This window comes from Pavona decussata, unplaced genomic scaffold, assembly GCF_977016875.1.
Source record: "Pavona decussata unplaced genomic scaffold, jaPavDecu1.1 SCAFFOLD_274, whole genome shotgun sequence".
In the NCBI taxonomy this organism is placed as follows: Eukaryota; Metazoa; Cnidaria; class Anthozoa; order Scleractinia; family Agariciidae; genus Pavona; species Pavona decussata.
This window is the reverse complement of record NW_028145676.1, coordinates 51,442-59,195: the sequence shown is the minus strand read 5'-3', so window position 1 is coordinate 59,195 and position 7,754 is coordinate 51,442.

Below are 7,754 nucleotides of genomic sequence, written 5' to 3'. Positions count from 1 at the left end.
GAAAATGACCTGAAGGAAAAGGAAAATTGGTTTGAGTTAGCGCGAGGTTCGAGTTAGCGAGGGTTCGAGTTATCGGGAGTCGATTGTAGTTCCTAAGTCAGAGATAATTATACACTTAGATCCATTTATACAGCTCGCTGTTGATGTTGTAACCCCCGCCTTTTGTATAATCTGTAATTGCCAGGTAAGTGTGACCTTTGTACTCAAACGACGTCAAATCATTTGCTCCATAAACCATTTCTTGGTATTTGCTGAACTGCGATCCAGAGAACCGATACACAACTGTCTTCCCCCGCTCGTTGGCCACACCCAGGAATGTTCCGTCGCAGATCACAAATGGGTGCATGGCGACGGTACCACGAGTGGGAATGGACTGGAAAAGAACAAACCTGCTGCCATTCCATTTGTAAAGGAACGAATCAACGTCGTAACTTGCCCCATTTCTGTAATTTGCAAAGGCGAGAAATGTCTCCTCATTGTGGTTAAAGGATTTCACATCGTGGGCGCCATAAGTTTGGAGGGTCTGCACTTTAACAAAGCTGCTGTTGTTGACTGACCACTTGTATACAGGAGATTGAACAGAATACCCTTCTCTGGATTTGAAATTGTTTGCAAAAGCTATAAAAGTTTCACTGTTTATTACGAATGCCGTGCTACCTATCGCTCTCTCGGTTTCTATCTCCTGAAACTTTTTAAACTGGTTGCCTTCCCATTTGTAAATGATTGAGTTTGTAGTGGGTCGATCTAACACTTCGTTATAACTCGTAACGGTAAGAAAAATTTCTGGCAACATTTGAAAGAAATGAAAGTTGTTTGCTCCATTTGTTTGAAGGTTTTGGAAAGCAACAAACTGTTGTCCATCCCATTTATATATGACCGAGTTCAGGCGGCTTGTAACGCCGTCGTAGCGGTTGGCAACAGCAAGATAATGTTTGTCGGCGATCGTAAAATATTCGATATGACGTCCTCCTGTGGTGTCTATGGATTGGTTAAGAGAGAACTTTCCAGTTGAAACATACAGTTTGTAGATTGAAGAGCTTGTCTTATATCCGTTTTTATCCCCTCTAAAGTTGGCGAAGGCGAGAAAAAGATTCCCATCAACACTGAACTGTTCAACAGCGCGTGCTCCTCTGGTGGGAAGGTCTTGATATTTTTCGAAGAGAGGCAATCTACCGGAACAATCTTAGTTTAAAGAAAAACAAAAGTGCCTTAAAACATTAAAAAGTCTATACCACATCCAACAGTAATCAACGTATCACCTACTGAAAGTCACAAATGTTGCAGCTCTGAAACTTTACTGATAAAGTGCAATTCTCTGTCTGTGTAGCAGGCTGACCATAAATTTAAGCGGTTGTGTTGGCTTATCAAATTAGTCTGTCCTTAGGGATATTTATGCATTTAAAATGTATAAAATAAAGTAAAAACGGATTAAATTTTACTATGATATGATATATGATATATGATATGATATGATATGATATGATATGTACTGAATAAGCTGAACAACACAGTAAACATTCAGTTAGTTCTTTCAGTTAATTTGTTAAAGCCCTGAGCGTTACCTTAGCTTAACTCCCTGATCACACTAATATATTTCCTTTGAAAAGGGATACATTATATTTCTATGCCTTTTGCCTTGCGTCCACACTAAACTGGTCCAACACATACGTTTTCCAACAGTCGCTAAGATTGAGATCCACATTGAATGGCTAACCTAATAACTGACACAACGAGTTTAAAGAACGACGCCAAGAGAAGTACGCAGTAGAAGCCGCAAAATATTGTTGCGACATTCTTGCAGTTGAAATCCTGCCCCCAATTCTGGGCCTGGCTCATTTCCCACGTATCTGATCACCTATTTCGATTCTAGTTGAATCCACTTAGTAAAATTATCACTATGCGAAAATGGTGGTGGACTACCTCGACAAAAGATGTAACAAAGTGGTTCCCTAACCATTAACGGTGACTTGACTTGGAAATTTTTCGTTCTTCCTCTAAAGTAGAAGGGTGTCATTCCAATTCAAGGTTGAAAATATTTTCTTTCTGCCAACTACGAATGAACTTTTCACTATGGGGACAAAATATATATGACGCAAATGGTTCTGTCTGTTCAATGTGGAGTTAACCTACCTGCATCACACTGACTGGTGCGTTCAATCTCTGCTGCTATTCTATCGATTAGGTTCTTAACATATCCTTGTTGTTTCTTTTCTTCTTCGTTTTGTTCCCTTATTGCATCACAGACCTTCTCTTCCTCAGCGGTAGCTACAAGAAATGTTTAGGCAACACCCTGAATACATTATGTAATACCACGCGAAAAGGTTTTTAGTCACCACAATTTCGACAATTAGAATAATCCCGCTGCTGTAATAATAGACTAAATAATACATTTTATGTTTGGCTGTTTTCCCCCCAACTTCATCAGTTTAGCAGTCAATAAATTGTTGTTCATGATCAACAGCAACTTTCCATCGCCTCCTAGTTTGAGTTTTGAAGGGCTAATGTACTTTAAGGATGGGTTCATGCTTAGAATGGGTATATCCAGTTATGGATGTACGCGGGAAGTTTGGAGAGCACGTGAGAAGCGTTCATTTCTGGGGAAACTTTTTTTCAACTTTAAAAGGCGCAGAGTTAAATCGAGAAATTTCTGTTTCTTAAAATTATTACAATAGTTTAGTTGTCTTTTCTTAAAAATATAAATAATAATAAATAAAATCAAACTAACTAAACGTGCTTTTTGTTTCATTAACTCCATAAAAGATTTGGTGTTAATTTATTGTTACTGAAAGTACTTATGGATCTACAGCAACTTCTACTCTCAGAATGATTGTGTATCCTTCAGTGAGTGATACACGAAAAGCAGAACTGCTCCTATCAGGAGTCGAACCTAAGACTTCCCGAGTACTACTTTGGATTCGCTACCACTGAGCTACACTAGACTCTTGGGAGCTATTGTAGGCCATAACTACTGTAGATATTTCTCCTATGTCTCTGTTCACAATAAACCCTAAGATAAAACGGCTTTACGGTCTGCACCCATTCTCGGGAGAATTCTGATCACTAGGTATGTGATCATGAAAACATACAGGTTTAGCCACTGACATATCTTCGGACAAAATTATACCAGATTGGAGTGTGTGAATATAAATGCGCAAAAATATTTCTCTTTGTAAGCAGAAAAAATAGTCAATTTTTATTGATGTTTTCAAAGCTATTTGGATGAACAAATTTCGCACCTTCCCTCGCTGGTTTGGTTTATTTCTAGATCTAGTGAAGCAAGATCCTCAGAGTTCTCAAAAATACGTGCCCGAAAAGCCGTTATCGCAAACTACATATGTTCAATTTTGCCTTATATATTTTTTAATTACTTTTATGGAAACAGTGTGAGCCTTCCCAAGGTACGTAATTTCGACAGCTTTCTTTATGTACACGCAGCGGTTTTTATTGTTGTAGTGTTGCTGTAATGTCTGAAGATTACAAAAAAGTGAATCCGATCACTTGGAAAAACTAGATACATCTTTGTACCTCAGCTGTTGGACAATACGTAAACGTTAGTTCTGACGTCATACGGGTTACCATGACAACAGGTCAGCTCTACAAAAAGGACCTCTCAATTTTAGTGTTTCCAAGTTATCTCAAATATTTAAAGCAAAGTCGGTGACCTACCGTTTTAATTGCTTTGATAGAAAGCATCCTAAATTCTTTAACTGCTTTGGCAAAATGGCACAAAGTTATCTTTTAGGTCCTGTGTTTTATCGAAAAAAGCTTTTTTTTCAGCTACAGAAAATTCTACTGGATAACGTTCTCGCAAAAGTTTCTATTTGAAGTGGCATACTAAACATTGCATGCATGCAAAACATCAAGAAAGGTCACCGCCCAAAATTTCGAGAGAAAAAGAAATGTTTCCTGCAGCTTTTACTTCCAGTTTGCGCGATTTGACGCTGCATTTCCATTTCCGGTGTTCTGCACGCGCAAATTTGAGAGACATTTTGACTCACAAGTTTAGCCGACACGTACACCTCATCTGTGGGGTGCGTCGGTTACGCTCGCACGCGGCCAAAAACCCTTTCGAGCCTCCTTAAACATTTGAATTTGAAAATTTGAACTTGAAAATTTACTGGCCAGGGATCGGTCCATCAAGTCAAAGTGTAAATTGTCGGTTTTCTTAGCCACTTTTTCATTATGTTATTAATATTTACCTCCAAACTTGCAATTGATGGACTGTTTTGCTATCACCGCCACCTGGAACACTGTGATGACGAAGACAAGGGACATTGTTTTCTCAAAAGTCATCTTGATTCTAACCCATTGAAGAAAAAAACAAAACAAATCAAAGGATCAGTTTTACATTTGTCATCGTGGCCTACTTACAGTGTATATTTTTAAAGCAAGAGAAAAGCTGGCCAACCTCGCGAGAAAGGAAGCAATTTTGGCCTTAGCCTGTAAAGATCGGCAGCTTTACTTTCTCTAAGAAAAGTAAGGAAATGCTTGCATTCTAGTTACTGATTCGTATGAAGTAAATTAGCAGTGGTGAAAGGAAGTAAACGATCAATGTGAACTGTTTTCTCCTTTTCATCTAGAAATACAAGTCATTTCAATTGTACGTATCAATGGGCTATCTTTGCGTTAAAATAATGTTGAAGCTTACAGAAAAATAAAAATAAGAACTCGCCAGTAGGAAAAAAATCTATTTTCTACTCTGAAGCACATACCTCAAGTGAAATTTGCAAGAGTTGTGGTCTGATCAGATATCCCTTTTAACTGGGAGAGTGAAGGAAAACAGAATGCTGCTTTGTTGAGTTATTAACGGATGTTATTTATTCATCAGAAAATGATCAGAACATTTTATGTTAGCCCGATATCAAACATTTGCATAATTAACTGCTGGTAGTGGCATCTGTCCACCGATTTAAAATAAAATCACAAGTCGATTTTTGTTTGGCTGGGATCAAAACTTTGCGATCAAAAATAGAGTTGGATTCAGTCATTCATTGGACAAAAATTAAAAAAGGGCCAAGCTTTGTAAAACAATGACAGAAACGTAATTGGGATGATGAAAGGTGGGCGCCACAGCGGCTGGTGGCCCCTTAATAGCGCTTTTATTATACTGATAAAAGGTTCAGGACTTTGAGAACTAGGAGAATAGATAACATTTACTGGCAACGAAGGACAAAATTGACGAGAAATGAATTAAGTCTAAAAATCATTGGTGACAAATTACTCCTCGATTTTGGCGCAAAATTTCAGCATAATTTCGCATGTGAAACTACTCGATACAATAAACAACTCAAAGGTCAAAATTGTGAGCGTGATTTGTCACCCACGGTACTAAAGGGAATCAAATGGTATACTCGTGAAATAAGGAAATAATTTCAGCAGCATTTTGTTTAAATTCTTATAATATCCCGAGCCTTCATTTCACTCGTCACATTTTGATTAATAATGCTAATCTGCAGAATAACTAGCACTGACGTGGGAACCTGCCGATAATGGTTGCAAAAAGGGACAAATTATAACAGACTTTTGAGTTAACGATTTTCTAGCGAGTATTAAAACAGTTATACACGGGGCGAGGGTTAAAGAGACAAGTTAAAGGATATAGTATGAGAACCTATAATTACGGGAAGAACAACTAAAATGGCACAGCTGGCTGCATGCATGCTAATGCTGCTTGGTAAACGTGATCAGTGCAAAGTTAAAAAAAAAAAAACAAACAATAACAACAACTTCAGGCCCGTTTAAACGGTTCAAAACATTTGCCCAGCATTCGCGTGTTGAACTTTTATAATTTTAATCCATTACAAATAATACAAATAATACAAATTTCAAAGTGATCACCAAATTTCAAATTGATAAGCATTGCAACGGCTTAAATTTTGTAAATTTTCATTTTTTTTTTCATTACGAGTGAGTGTCTAATTTGCGCGTGTCGGGGGTCGCGGGTAAATAGCCCATTTCCGAGTTTTCGTTTGTCAGAGATCCAAAATTAAGGCCCGAGAACGAGGCTAAGTGCATAGCCTTTAAAACAAAAATGGAGGCTTCGAGAGAAGGAACAACATCTAGCAAAGATATCTCAAAATTTAAGGTAGATAGGCTGAAAAAATACTTGCGGAAGAGAGGCATTCAGTTAAGTGGTGGTAGTGAAGGGAAGCGTAAGGCAGAATTGCCTGATTTATGCGAGAAAGAAGCAGAAATGAAGCAGAAAAAACCGGAGGATTCTGACGAAGACTTCAAAAACCTGTTGGAAGATAAACTACAGACAAGTGAGGGGTATTTACCAGATACTAAAACGTTGACTGCTTGGACATACAACTTCTCCAACATTCTAGAATTTACGTTCAGAGACCTGTATAATTATTTAGTGAGTAAAGAAGATTATTGGACTGAAAATCTTCAGTAATTCAAAAGTCTGCTGGGTTTTAGGCTGTTTCACGATGGCCACGTGGTAAATGTTAAGTATCATCCAGTGAAGGAGAAATGCTTTTGTTTTCTTTCAGTTTAAAGTAAAATCGACAGAAAGGGTAAAAAGTGAAGAAGGTCATAGCAGTTATGATGGATTTGTAACCTTAAAATCCAGCGGAGTAATGGTTATTGCAGACATGTAGCAGCTGTGTTGTTCGACCTACAGTCTATAGTTAGTAACAATTTGATGTCAACGTGCACTTCGGGAAAGTGCAAATGGAAAAGGAGATTGGAAACAACGAGTGTGCTATTCGTTTAAAGATTTAAAAATTGTAAAAGCAGAGTTTGGCAAAACAGAGAAGGACCCTGTGAAGCCAGATAATTTTGAACCCGTCCATTCATCGTTTGACGCGAGTTCAATTAAGGAAAAGCTCAGAAGAGGCCTTCAAGAAGTTCATCCCCATTCTGGAGCTCTCCAGTTTCTCCCTAAACCGCCAGATCCTGAGATCCCTGAAGCAATAGTAGCTAAGCATATAGCATGATGAACATAACATTGAAAGGTATGAAACTATAGATAATATAAGGGTGTATACCATGAAGGAGTACTCTCATATCTTCAAATGTGAAAATGGTATTGGTAGTGAAGAAATTTGCTTTGATGGGGCGGCACAGTTGTTTATGGACTTGTTGTTAATTGAGGAAAAACCATGTGTAGTTATTTGTGCATAAACTGTTCATCAGAGCAACAGCCAGTTCTGGATAGATCAGCGAGCTGGTCGCATAACGGTCTCTTACTTTTATAAAGTTTGCCACATGAAAAAATCAACTGACAAAACAAACACCATTAAACTTCTTATGAACTATTGCCCTATGGAACATATTCCAGAGCAGTTTGAGTAGGGGATAACTTTGTTTAAAAAACTTAGTTCGAAACATCAGGAACTGATGGTTGTTGAATCAGTTATTATTAATCAGAAGTGGCCTTTCCTGGGAGCTAGCCCAGACCGTATTCGAAATTGGTTTCCGTTACGTTGTACAATCGCGGCTCATGTGGACAGTTCCAGTGTTTTTCATTCCAGCTACACGTGAATGTCAAATGTCGACCTGCGACACGCGCAAATTAGACACCCTCTATCAGGATATTGTTTTCCCAGCTCGGCAAGAAAAAACTTTTTCTTCCTCAGTAAAATTGGCATTTTGCGATTTGAAACTCATTTCTAATCATCGTCTGGTCTTTCGGTTTCAGTGACATCGTCAAAACTATTCTAACGCCCATTCTTGCAAAACGATTGCCTGTTTGTGAAAACAGCGTTGACACGTGGTCTCCGTGGAATGCGGATCATCCGCATTTA